The following is a 12,829-nucleotide window of genomic DNA, read 5'->3' on the forward strand; positions in this document are numbered from 1 at the left end:
TGATTCTCTTTATTGTTTATCTATTCTGTTTTATCTCTGCCTTAATATTTATTATTTTCATCTCTCTGCTGGCTTGGGGTTTGGTTTATTCCCCTTTTTCTAATTCCTTAAGGTGTAAAGGTAGGTTGCTGATTTGAGATCTTTCTTTTTTAATGTGGGCATCTACAGCTAAAATTCCCTTTGAGTACTGATTTTGCTGCATCTCATATGTCTTCGTATGTTACATTTTCATTTTTATTCATCTCAAATAATTTTTTAATTTCCCTAGTTATTTCTTCTCTGACCCATTGATTGAGTGTTTTGTTTAATTTCCATGTGTGAATTTTCCAGTTTTTCTTCTGTTATTGATTTCTGGATTCATTCCATTGTGGTCAGAAAAGGTACTTTTTATGATAGCCTTTTTAAATTAATTGAAAATTGTTTTATGACCTCACATATGGTTTATCCTGGAGAATGTTCCATGGGCACTTGAGAAGAATGTGTATCTTGCTGTTGTCAGGTGGAGTGTTCTATGGGTTAGATTTACTTGTTTTATAATGTTGTTTTAAGTTCTCTATTTTTTTTATTGATCATCTGTCTAGATGTTTTATTCATTATTGAAAGTAGGGTATTGAAGTTTTTAAAATGCTATGGGAAGAAAAAGAAGAGTTATAAACCAAAACTGCAATACTAGTTTCTGTATTTGTCTATATATTTATCTTTATGAAATCTTTATTTCCTTATGACTTTGAGTTAATCTAGTGTCCTTTCATTTCAACCTGCAGGTCTCCTTCTAGCATTTTTTTGTAGATCAGGCCTACTAGTAATGAGCACCCTTACCTTTTATTTATCTATCTTAGTTCTTCCTTTTTAAGAAATTATTTTTTAAAAATCAGCAAAAATTATTTTTATCATGAACAACATGATGTTTTGAAATACTTATACATTGTAGAATGGCTAAATCAAGCAAGTTAATATGCATTACCTTATATGCTTATTAATTTTTGTGGTGAGCACACTTGAAACCTACTCAGTGATTTTCAAGACTACAATACATTGTTATTAACTATAGTCACCATATTGTACAATAGATCTCTTGAACTCATTCCTTCTATCTATCCTTCATTTTTGAAGGATTGTTTTGCCAGATATAGAATTTATTGTTGACAGTTTTTTTCTCTTACAGCACCTTAAAAAGATCATTATACTTCCTTCTGGCTCCATGGTTTCTGATAAGAAATTGGCTATTAATCTTAGTGAGAATCACTTGTACATTATGAGTCACTTCTCTCTTGCTCCTTTTAAGATTTTCTCTTTGTCTTTTGACAGTTTATTATAATGTGTCTTGTGAATCTCTGAGTTTACCCTGTTTGAAGTTGTTGAACTTCTTTGATGAGTATATTTATGTCTTTTATCAAATTGGGGAGTTTTCAGCTATTATTTTTTCAAATATTTTTCTACCTCTTTCTCTATCTGTTCTTCTAGGAGTCTCAAAACCCACATGTTAGTGTACTTGATGGTGTGCTATAGGGTCTGTTCCTTTGTCTTCATTCTCTTTTTTTTCTACTTCACACACCAGATAATTTAAATCACCCTGTCTTCAAGTTTGCTGATTCTTTTCTTCTGTTCACTGAAATCTGCACTGAACCACTCTAGTATTTTGTTTTTTAATTTTAGCTATTGTACTTTTCAGCTTCAGACTTTCTATTTGATTCCTTTTGTATAATTTCTGTCTTTATAGAGATTCTTTACTTATTCATACATGGTTTTTCTAATTCTCTTTAGGTCTTGTTTATAATTTTCTTTAGTTCTTTGAACAAAGTTAAGATAGTTAATTTAAAGTCTTTGTTTAGTATGTTCAATGTCTGGGCTTCCTCTGGGTTATCTTCTGTGGATTCCTTTTTTTTTCTTATTTCTTCATATGCTTTAAATTTTTTATTAAGAACTGGACATTTTGAATAGTATAATGTGGTAACTCTGAAGATTAGATTCTCCTTCTTCCTAGGGATTGCTGGTATTGCTTGTTGGAGAGTACATCTGTTTATTTGTTTATTGCCTTTTCCAAACTATTTTTGCAAGGACAGTATTTCTTATCATGTATCGTTACTGAAGTCTCTCTTCCTTATCTCCACAGCCAGTCAGTGATATGATCTAATAAGAAAAAAGAAAAGAAATTTAAAAGATGTTCTGTCTTTTAAAGTTCTTCAACAGGTGCTTCAGTCCATAGGGGTTGGAATAATGGCCAGTCACGGTGCCAGTTCCTCATTGAACCTCCAGGTAGATCGAAACACACAACTCTGCTCCTTAGAGATCAAGGGCCTTATTGCTCAACTTGGCATCAGCAAGCAAAGATGTAGGCTACCATCCTCTCATCTCATTGTGCTTTTGCCTCATTGTTCTTCCCTTCTCTCTTCCCCTGCTTCTCTTCCTCCTGGCTCCCTGCCCTTACCCCTCCCTACCCTGCCTCCTCTCCCTCTGCCCATCCTCTTCTTCCTCCTCTGCATCTTCTGTTCACTCTCCTCCCCTCCTCCTCTTCTCCACCTTCCTCTTCTTCTCCTTCTTCTATTATGCCAAACTGTCACTTACTCCTCCTTCCTGAAAGTTCTTCCCCAGATCTACAAATGATTGGTTCTATCTGATCATTCAAGTGACTGCTCAGATACCATCTCCCCCAAGAGAATTCCCCAATCACCCAAGCTAGTGACACCTTAGCTCTTTTATTCCATTATTCTGGTTTTTTTCCTTCTTCATAGTAACCATTAGCAGAAACTATTTTGTTTATTTAATGCTTACATGTTTATTGTCTATCATTCCTACCAGAGTTTAAGCTCTATGAAGTCAGAATTTTGTCAATTTTGTCACTGTTTTATCTCTAGTGACTGGTCTATAGTATATGTGCAGTATATATTCCTTGAATAAATAAATGAATGAATACAATCAGGTTTAGATAACTTTTATAAACCTACTTGCAAAATTGGAATAAAATGTTAAGAATGATTATGTTTAACCCCAAGACTACATAATTGGAAAGGGGGACAATCCAAGACATTAAATATATAATAAATACTCTTTTTTTGAATCAGGGATTAAAAGGAGTTGAGATATTAATACATATGCTTGATTGCTTTTAATGAAAACACTAAGGTACATTTTTTATTATGATATTTTCAACTTACTATGAGTTTATCCAGACCTAACCCCAGCATAAGTGAAGGAGTACTGAATGTGTACAGTATTGGTGAATATACCATGGTAAACTCAAAAAATTGTAAATTGCACCACCATAAGTAAAAAACTATCTGTAATTAGAAAAATATAGGATAAAAATTATCTAAAAATGTAAAATGTAACTATTGATAAAACAGTGTGACTATCATTTATGTTGAGAAGCAGATGAAAGCACAAAAAGTACAATCTTGATAACAAAAAAGGAAAAGAATAAAGAAAATTTAAAAGCAGAAACCAAAATTGTACATGAAGGCAAAAGACCAAGCATATCATTTTGACTGTAAACATAAATGACTTACCTTTTATTAAAAATAAAATACCTTCAAATAATTTTAAAATATCCAACAATGCATGAGTACAACAAAGTGATACAGAAATCCAAACAATAAAAAAATGTAAAAAGATTTACCAGGGAAATGGAAACCCAAGGAAATCAGGGTGGCAATGTAAATTTCACACAAAGTAGATTGCAAGGCAAACTGTATCACATGGGATATAAAGAGTCCTCCTATTATGATAAAGATGAAATCTACAATGAAAGTATGAAAGTAATATATATCAGCATATACCACATGACTGACATAAACTATAAAAAGCAAAAATGACAGAACACCAGGTTTTGGCTGTTAGAAATACCCCTTCTAGTATTGTACAGAATAAATAAATATAATCAGAATCCACGCAATATAATTTACAAGAATGAATTAATTGGTACAGTAAATGTTTTATACTCTACCAATGGAGACTGGATCTTCTTTTCAAATACGCATGAAACATATAAAACATATAAAATTGATCATACAACAAGCCCTTCAAAACCAAAAATAAATCAAAAGCTCAAAGGCAAAAATTTCCCAGCTAAAGTATAATAAAACTAAAAGTGAAGTGGGAGGAGGTGACTACACAGAGAAAAAAAATATATGTAAACCAAAAATTAGAAGTTAGCAATGAGATAAACCATATACTTTTTAATAATTATTGATTCAAAAAGGAAATCAAAACAGGCTATTTAGAAAACAATGCACAGCCTTCTTAGAAAATAATAAAAATGAGAATATTACATATCAAAATGGATATGACATGGCCAGTTTTGTTCATGGGTATATTTGTGGCTTTAAATAATACAATAATGGCATAATTACATAATGAAAACTAAAGTGAACCAATCAGTAGTCAATGTCAGAAGTTACTAAAATCCAACTTAAATAAAACAAGTAGAAGAAAGGAAAAAATATTAAAGGATTAATAATGAATAAGAAAACACACAAAAGTAAATATAACAACTTGTGCTTAAAAAAGCGAATCTCTTATAAGTATAAATAAGAGAAAAGAACATACATAAAATTAAGGATAAGAAAGGGGATAAATCAAAGGATACAGACATCTTTTAAAAGATTAAGCAAATATTGTGTACATTTTTTGTCAACAAAAAAATTTCAAACAAAATGATAATTATTCAGAAAGGTAAAAAGATAAACTTTGACTCAAGAAATGAAAAATTGGAAGAGCTCATTAACCGTGAAAATAAATGATTTATTAAAATACTATTTTTTAAGTCTCTGAGATAAGAAACTTTTACCAATGCATTTCTTCAGTCTTTCAAGGACTGTAATTCTCATGCTATATAAACAATTTCTGAGAAAAGAAAAAATGGGAAAGCTAAACAATTCATTTTATGAAACTATAGACACCCCAATATAAAAACCTAAAAAATACAGTACATAAAAGAACCATAAAGTAATATCATATGTGAATATATTTTAAAATTCCAAATTAAAGCTGAGCAAACCAAATTCAACAACATAATAAAAAGCACATTTCTCCCTGAAATAGTAGGATCTACTTTTAATGGTTTAGTATTGGAACATCTATTTCAATTCTAAAATGTACCTTGTCTTTTTCACATTTCAGCATCTCTGAAATCACAATGTATTTTATAATTAATGAAATATTATAGCATAGTATCATGTATGCTAATTTCATTAGATGCTAAAAGGACATTATACATAATTAAACACCCACTCCTGCTTTCAAAATATTTAGGAAGTCAGGAATAGGATACTTCTTAACATTAAAAAGAATACCGAACTCATACCAACATATCACATCATAGTTAATAATGAAGCACAAGAAGTATTTCCATTAACTACCAGAAATAAAACGAGGAGGCCTGCTCACACTATGAGAACAATGGAATGTGCAGAAGAAAATAGTGGAATAACTACTGAAGAGGAGGCACATTTACCACTATTTGCAAATGACATGATTATATGGCTAGAAAATCCTAGATGATTGATGGAAAATCTTGTAGAACTGATAAGTTCAACCAAATTGTCTTAAACAGGATAAATAGGCAACAATCACTAGATTTCCTACATACTAGCAATATCCAGTTAAAAGGTAATAATGGGGTAAAAAAAAAATCCCAGCAGCCATGGAAAACAGAGTACTTAAGTCCAACAATAATAAGACTGCCTGGGACCTGCAGGAAGAAAACTGCCCAATTTCACTGAGGGCTGTAAAAATTCTGAATAAACCCTATGGTTTTGGCTTGGGCAATCGTACATTGTAAAGAGGTTCATTACTTTCAAAGTAGCTCCTAGTTTTAAAATAAATCCCCTTTTACATGAGATGAATGAAGAACATGATAGAATGATTTTAAAGTTCATCTGGAAGAAGGATGTGACAAAAATAGATGAAAATGAGAAGAACGGACTCATCTTACCAAATTTCATACATATTAGAATGATAACTCAGACATACAGAATAAAACTTCAAAATATTAATGGTTCTGAAAGGTCTTTGGCTGTCCCAGCAAGAATGAACTAGCAAACAAACATGTTGGCCAGCTGGACAGAAAGAAACTGTATCCATGCTTACTGTCCTGCAACACACTGAATTCTGATTGTATTAAAGATTGAAGCATATTTCTGTGGTGTCTGTTGTGACCTCTCCTTTTTCATTTCTTATTGAGTTTATTGGAGTCCTTTCCCTTTGAGTTCTTGTCCATCTAGCAAGAGGGCTATCAATTTTGTTTATCTTTCCGAAAAACCAGCTTCTAGTTTTGTTGATCTTCCGTATAATTCTCTTGTTCTCAATTTCATTTAGTTCTGCTTTGATCTTAGTTATTTCTTTTCTTCTATGAGGATTGGAATTGGTTTGCTCTTCTTTTTCAAATTCCTTAAGTCTATTCATTAGGTTGTCAGTATCTAAGCTTTCTGTTTTTTGGATGTGAGCATTTATTGCTATTAGTTTTCCTCTCAGGTATGCTTTTGCTGTTTCTCACAGGTTTTTGGCAACATGTGTCTCCATTATCATTTAGTTCGAAGAAGCTCTTGATTTCCCTGTGAATTTCCTCCTTGACCCAATAATTCCTCAATAATAGATTGTTTAGTTTCCATGACTTTGTGAAGCGGTGAGTGTAAAGCAACAATAATTAAATCATCCTGGTACTGGCACAAGAACAGAGGCATTGATCTTTGGAACAGGACTGAGATTCCAGAGATGAAACCATCTGCATATGGTAACCTAATCTTTGATAAAGCAGACAAAATATACATTGGGAAAAAGAATCTCTTTTCAATAAATGGTGCTGGGAAAACTGGTTAGCTACATACAGAAGAATGAAACCTGGATCCCTACCTCTTACCTCTCACAAAAATCCACTCAAAATGGATAACAGACTTAAACCTAAGGCATGAAACCTTAAGAATCCTAGAAGAAGATATTGGGAAGATCTTTTCAGACATTGGCCTAGGCAAAGAATTCTTGAAGAAGACCTTCAAAACAATCACCACAGCAACAAAAATAAACAAATGGGATCTGATCAAATTAAAAAGCTTCTGCACAACCAAGGAAACTATCATTAGAGCAAATAGACAACCTACAGAATGGGAGAAAATATTTGCTCTCTACACTTCCGATAAAGGTCTGATAACAAGAATCTATCTAGAACTCAAAAGAATTAACAAGAAAAAAATCAAACAACCCCATCAAGAAATGGGCAACAGAAATGAACAGAAACTTTTCGAAAGAAGACAGAATAATGGCCAGAAAACATATTAAAAAATGTTCAACATCTCTAATCATTAGAGAAATGGAAATCAAAACCACAATGAGATATCGCCTAACCCCAGTGAGATTGGCTTCTATCAAAAAATCCCAAAACAACAATTGCTGGCGAGGATGTGGAGAGATAGGAACACTTTTGCATTGCTGGTGAGACTGAAAATTAGTGCAACCTTTGTGGAAAAGAATTTGGAGATACCTCAAAGAGCTAAAAATAGAAATATCATTCAATCCAGCAATAGCATTATTAGTCATTTAACCAGAAGAGCATAAGACATTATATAATAAAGACATCTGCACCTGAATGTTTATGGCAGCACAATTCACTATTGCAAGGACATGGAAACAACCCAAGTGCCCATCAATTCATGAGTGGATTATTAAAATTTGGTATATATTTACAATGGAGTATTACTCAATTCTAAGAAACGACAGTGAGCTAGCACCGTTTATATTATCCTGGATTGAGCTTATGCCCATTATCCAAAGTGAGGTGACACAAGATTGGAAGAATAGACTCCACATGTACTTGCCATCAAATTGATACTGACTGATTAACACTATGGTTCTCAAATGGTGGTGTGTTCACCAGGGATTCGAGGGTTGGGGGAGTAGACTCACATCTGAGGGATGTGGTGAGCATTGTGGAGGGGAAGGGCATACCTGTAACCCTTGCTAGGGAGAGGCAAAGATATAAAATGCAACCAAAATGTTTGTACTCTCATATTTTCTTGAAATAAAAAAAAGACTGAAGGATAGAAATAAAAGATCGTGAAATAAGAAAAAATAAATGCAAACATTTAATTGATGTGGGGATCAGGAAAACCTTTTTTAAATGAGAAGAAAATTGAAAAAAAAAAAACAAAAAAGATGAATTTGATTACATAAAAAATTTAGAAGGCACATAATAATTTGTGAAAATATTTTCAAGAATATTCCAGAAAAGAATGATTATTTTATATATAAGAAAGGCTCTTAAAACAAGTGAAATGAAAATACAATAAATTTTCAGGTAAAGAATATGTCTATTTCATTAGGGAAATAAAGGGACAAAATATACATATTCAAAATTACAATTCTTTCTATTTATTAGTCAATCAGATGAAAATTAGCACAAAAGCTAATCCACTTTTCTTTTTCATGTTGGAAAGAATAGAATAATCTTTCAACATCAGTAAGGCAATGATTAAACAGGCATTCTTATACACACTTGTTGAAATAGAATTTAATACTTTTCTCAAGTGTAATTTATCAGGGTGTATCATGAGCTTTAAAATTTTTTGTATACTCCAGTAATTCTATTGTTTAGGAATATCACTTTATGAAATAATCAGAGACAAAGGCTTATATACAAATATTTATTGCAGACATACACAAATAACAGAGGGAAAGGTACACCTGAGGATGGAATATTATACAGCCAAAATAATCAATAATCATAATCAATAATCTGAAGGAAAATAGCAGGACATAAAACTACATATACAGTATGTTCTCAATTTTGTTAAAAATATATGTGTGTATATGTATGTACATATGTATGTAAAGTCATTCCCTTTTATCTTTGGGGGCTACACTCCAAGGTCCCAGTGGAACCCTGGCATCATGGATAGTACTGAACCCTATATATGCTGTGTTTTCTGTATAGCTATACATACATACCTGTGATAAAGTTTAATTCATAAATTAGTCACCGTAAGGGATTAATAATAACCAATAATGTTAATAAAATAGAACAATTATAACAATGTGCTGCAATAAAAGTTATGTGAATGTGATCTCTCTCTTTTTCTCAAAATACCTTATTGTACTATGCTGCGGCTAAAGGGGGACTACTGTCAACAATATTGATGTGTGTATTAAATTCTGAAAGAAAATATACTCAACTATTAACAATATCATCTTGGGATGATGGGATTGCGAGCAAGTTTTATTTTCTTTCTATTTCTCGGTGTTTTCCAAAGATTCTAAAACAAAAGGAGAGTGGTTGTAGACAGCCCAGAGCCCACAGATAACAAGGGGAACCATAGATGACCTCTGGCTGTGTCCCGCCCACCTCCTCCCTCTGCATGAGAAAGCCAACTGTACCCGTTACAGAGAAACAGGATAGATGACCTGTTTTCTGTTCTACATATCTATCTCCGAGGAGACAGGTCATGGGCAGAAAAAAGAATTACAGAATCTTACAGCTGGAAAAAACCTCCAATGCCATGTATTGCAACCCTCCAGTGACACTTTTTGGTTCTCTCTTGCACTGTCTAGATTTCCCCTTGGTCTTTATCCCATTCTGCTTGTGGAAAAATCTTACCATGGTAATTTCCACCTTTCGTGTGTGTAAGTCATTAAACTTCCCGGATGTGCTCTCTGGACTCACCCTGTAATGCAGAGACTCACTCATTAAGCAGTCAGGGATGACTATGAGCCAGGCCCAGTCGTCCTATGCATCTGCGCTCCTATGGGGACCTATCTCTCATGACAGCCCTGGCATGCAGCTTCTTGGGGGATCATTAAGAGATCCAGGCAGTCTCCAGTGTGCTGCAGGACAGCAGCAGGGCCTGACCTCAGCACTGTGTCCTTGTCAGGTTTTCTCATCAGGTAGGGAACTCTGCTCCAGTGCCAGTGTCCCCACTCTTGCAGGCTATGAGCTGCGGCTGGGGAGGAACATATGCCAGGAGTGGAAACTCACCAACAGGTGGGCGTAGCTCCAGCTGATGAGCCAACAAAGACAATTTGAGCTAGCTTTCCAGAAAGCAGAGAGGTGCTGGGAGCAGGTCTATTTTCTGCAGTCTGCAATGTTCCATGGTGACTTTCTCGTCTTTGAAATTAAAGATCCACTCTTTCACTTTGAATGGCATGCTCGGACCCTTGGCAAAGCAAGAATCACTCCCAGCAGGAGGGAATGAAGGACAAGAGAGTCCAGTAAGCTAAAAAGAAGCCTGTTACTGAACCAGTAAAAAAGGAGGACACACTCTCTCCATAGTGTTTGCGGCACCAAAGAAACTGCAGACAGGGACTCTCTGGTCTGCCCTTGTTTTCCTCCTCATCAAAATTGGAAAAACCCATTCTGTCTGGAAATCAAAAGGTTTTAAGGCTATAAAAGGCATTAAAGATTTTCTGGTTTGAGTAATATTAGTTCTTTGAGATAAAAAAGACAAAAAAGGAACAAAAAAGGGGTCTGTGGTCTGATATATTAAGGAAACTTATATACAGTATTGCCTTTTGGAAGACTTATAATAATCATGAGCATTTTAAGGCCTTTGTGAATTCCTTCAGGTAAAACCAACCAGCCAATCTCTTTCACTTTATTTAACCCCATATTTTCCAAATTCCTTTGCTTGCTGTGGTAGATCAGGCCATCAACCATCGCTGCTGCCCCTGTAGACACAGGCTGCCCCTCCCTTCATGAGCGAGAGCAAATTTCTTCTGCACTTCAGACTTCCACAGTGTGGGGAGTGATGCCGTGTTTGGTGGTGGACTCCTCGCCCTTTGAGACCTGGTGGCTTGTGCTCCTGCTCTTTTTGGAGCTGGCTGTTATACTACAAAGTAGCTTGGGCTAGACTCCTAAATGATTAGCGATCAAACGAAGGGAGGCTCTGAAGGATAAGAAGTCATCTTGGATGTTCTAGCCCTAGCCAAGTTCCCAGGTGAACGCAGGCACATATGCAACCCGAGTCACTCACAAGGCAGAAAAACCACCCAGCTGAGCCTAGCCCATCAGAAGACATGAGAAACATTAAGTTGTTGTTCTTTTAAGATCTGCCTTATAGGGTGATTATATTACTCAGCAATAGATATACAACCATGGGATTACCTTTTTTGTGCCACATTTATTACCACCTTGCAGAACCCACTGGAGATCTATTGGAAAATGATGATAGGATTCAACACCTTCATTTTATACAGTTGGCCCTTGAACAACACAGGCTTGAACTGCACGGGTCCATTCATATGTGGATTTTCTTCTGCCTCTGCCACCCCTAAGACAGCAAGACCCCTCTTCTTCCTCCGCCTCCTCAGCCTACTTGATGTGAAGATGATGATAAAGACCTTTATGCTGACCCCCTTCCACTTAATTAATAGTAAATGTGTTTTATTTCCTTATGAATTTCTTAACATTTTCTTTCCCATAGCTTACTTATTGTAAGAATACAGTATATACTACTGTGGGATGAGAGGAAACTTCCCTCTTTTCCCCCAAAATTCACAGAAAGATCAACTCACAATTAAGGCAGATTAATAAGAGGAAGAGGTTTATTTACCATGCTCATGGGGAGAATCACAGAGCGATTACCCAATTTCCCAGTGGAACCCAGATATTTATATACCCTCCTTTTAGAGTGAAAGGGGAGATGAGGAATATAGGTAATTCTGTTTAGGGGCAATAAATTGTTACTAGGGAGGATGAACAGATATTTGGGAGGATGAATAGAGGAAGGGAAACAGATTGACTTGTAAATTAACCTGCAGGTATCATGTTTAAGATGATTTGGGCCAGGTCTGGTTGCATTCTTGATTTTCTTTCCTTCACTATAGTGAGATAACAGGGAAGGCAAGGGAAGCCCGTTGATCTCTTGATGGGTCCATCTGGCTATGAAGATAGAGGGAAAGCCACTTCCAAGGGCCTGTTGAAATTCCAAATACTCTTTATACCAAGGAGTCGTATTTTGGGGTGAAACTTTTCTGAGCTCCTTCACTATGAATGACACACAAATTTGTGTCAATCAACTGTTTACGTTATCAGTAAAGCTCTGGGTGAATAGTAGGCCAGTAGTGGTTACGTTTTTGAGTAATCAAAAACTAAACATGAATTTTCAACCGCACTCATAACCCCAACATTGTTCAAGGGTCAAATGTACATGAGGAATGGGAAGCCCAAGAAATGTGGATCAACTCACCAGGACTGCTCAGCTAGTTCATAGCAGAGTTGGGTACGTTTTTTAAGTAAACGTTTACTGAGACTCTTCTTGGGCCCAAGCACTGTGCTGGGCACTGGGAATTTGACAGTCTTTGAGGAATTTCCGGTTTTCTGAGGGGGTGGATTATACAGTGTGAGGGTAGAGGGATGCACTGGGTGCTGTGGAAGATTGGAAGAAAACCTTAAACCCCATTTTGATGCTTCTGGGTCGGAGACATTGTCCAGGAAGTGATGTCGGTTTCAGCTGAAACCTGAGGGACGAAGTGTGTAGTGGTTTTAAAATATGCTCATAAAAAATTCTTTGACAATCCTCCCCTCAAAAGGTGGTCAAATTCCTCTTTTCTCGACAGTACTGAACTTAGTAATTTAATTCTAACTAACCAGATGTGACAGAAGTATTGGTGTATGACTTCCAAGACTAGGCTAATGATTATGGCTTCTCTCCCTCTCTCGTCACTTGCTCTGGAGGAAGCCAGCTGCCTGTTAGAGACACTGAAGCCGCCCCTAGAGATGGTCCACTTACTGCCACCCGTCACATGAGTGAGCCACCTTTGGGATGGGTCTTCCAGCCCCAGTCAGGCCTTCAGATGCCTGCAGCTGTAGTCGATATCTCGGCCGCAACCTCCCGTGACAGCCTGA

Source organism: Microcebus murinus, chromosome 8 (genome assembly GCF_040939455.1).
Source record: "Microcebus murinus isolate Inina chromosome 8, M.murinus_Inina_mat1.0, whole genome shotgun sequence".
NCBI classification, from domain to species: domain Eukaryota; kingdom Metazoa; phylum Chordata; class Mammalia; order Primates; family Cheirogaleidae; genus Microcebus; species Microcebus murinus.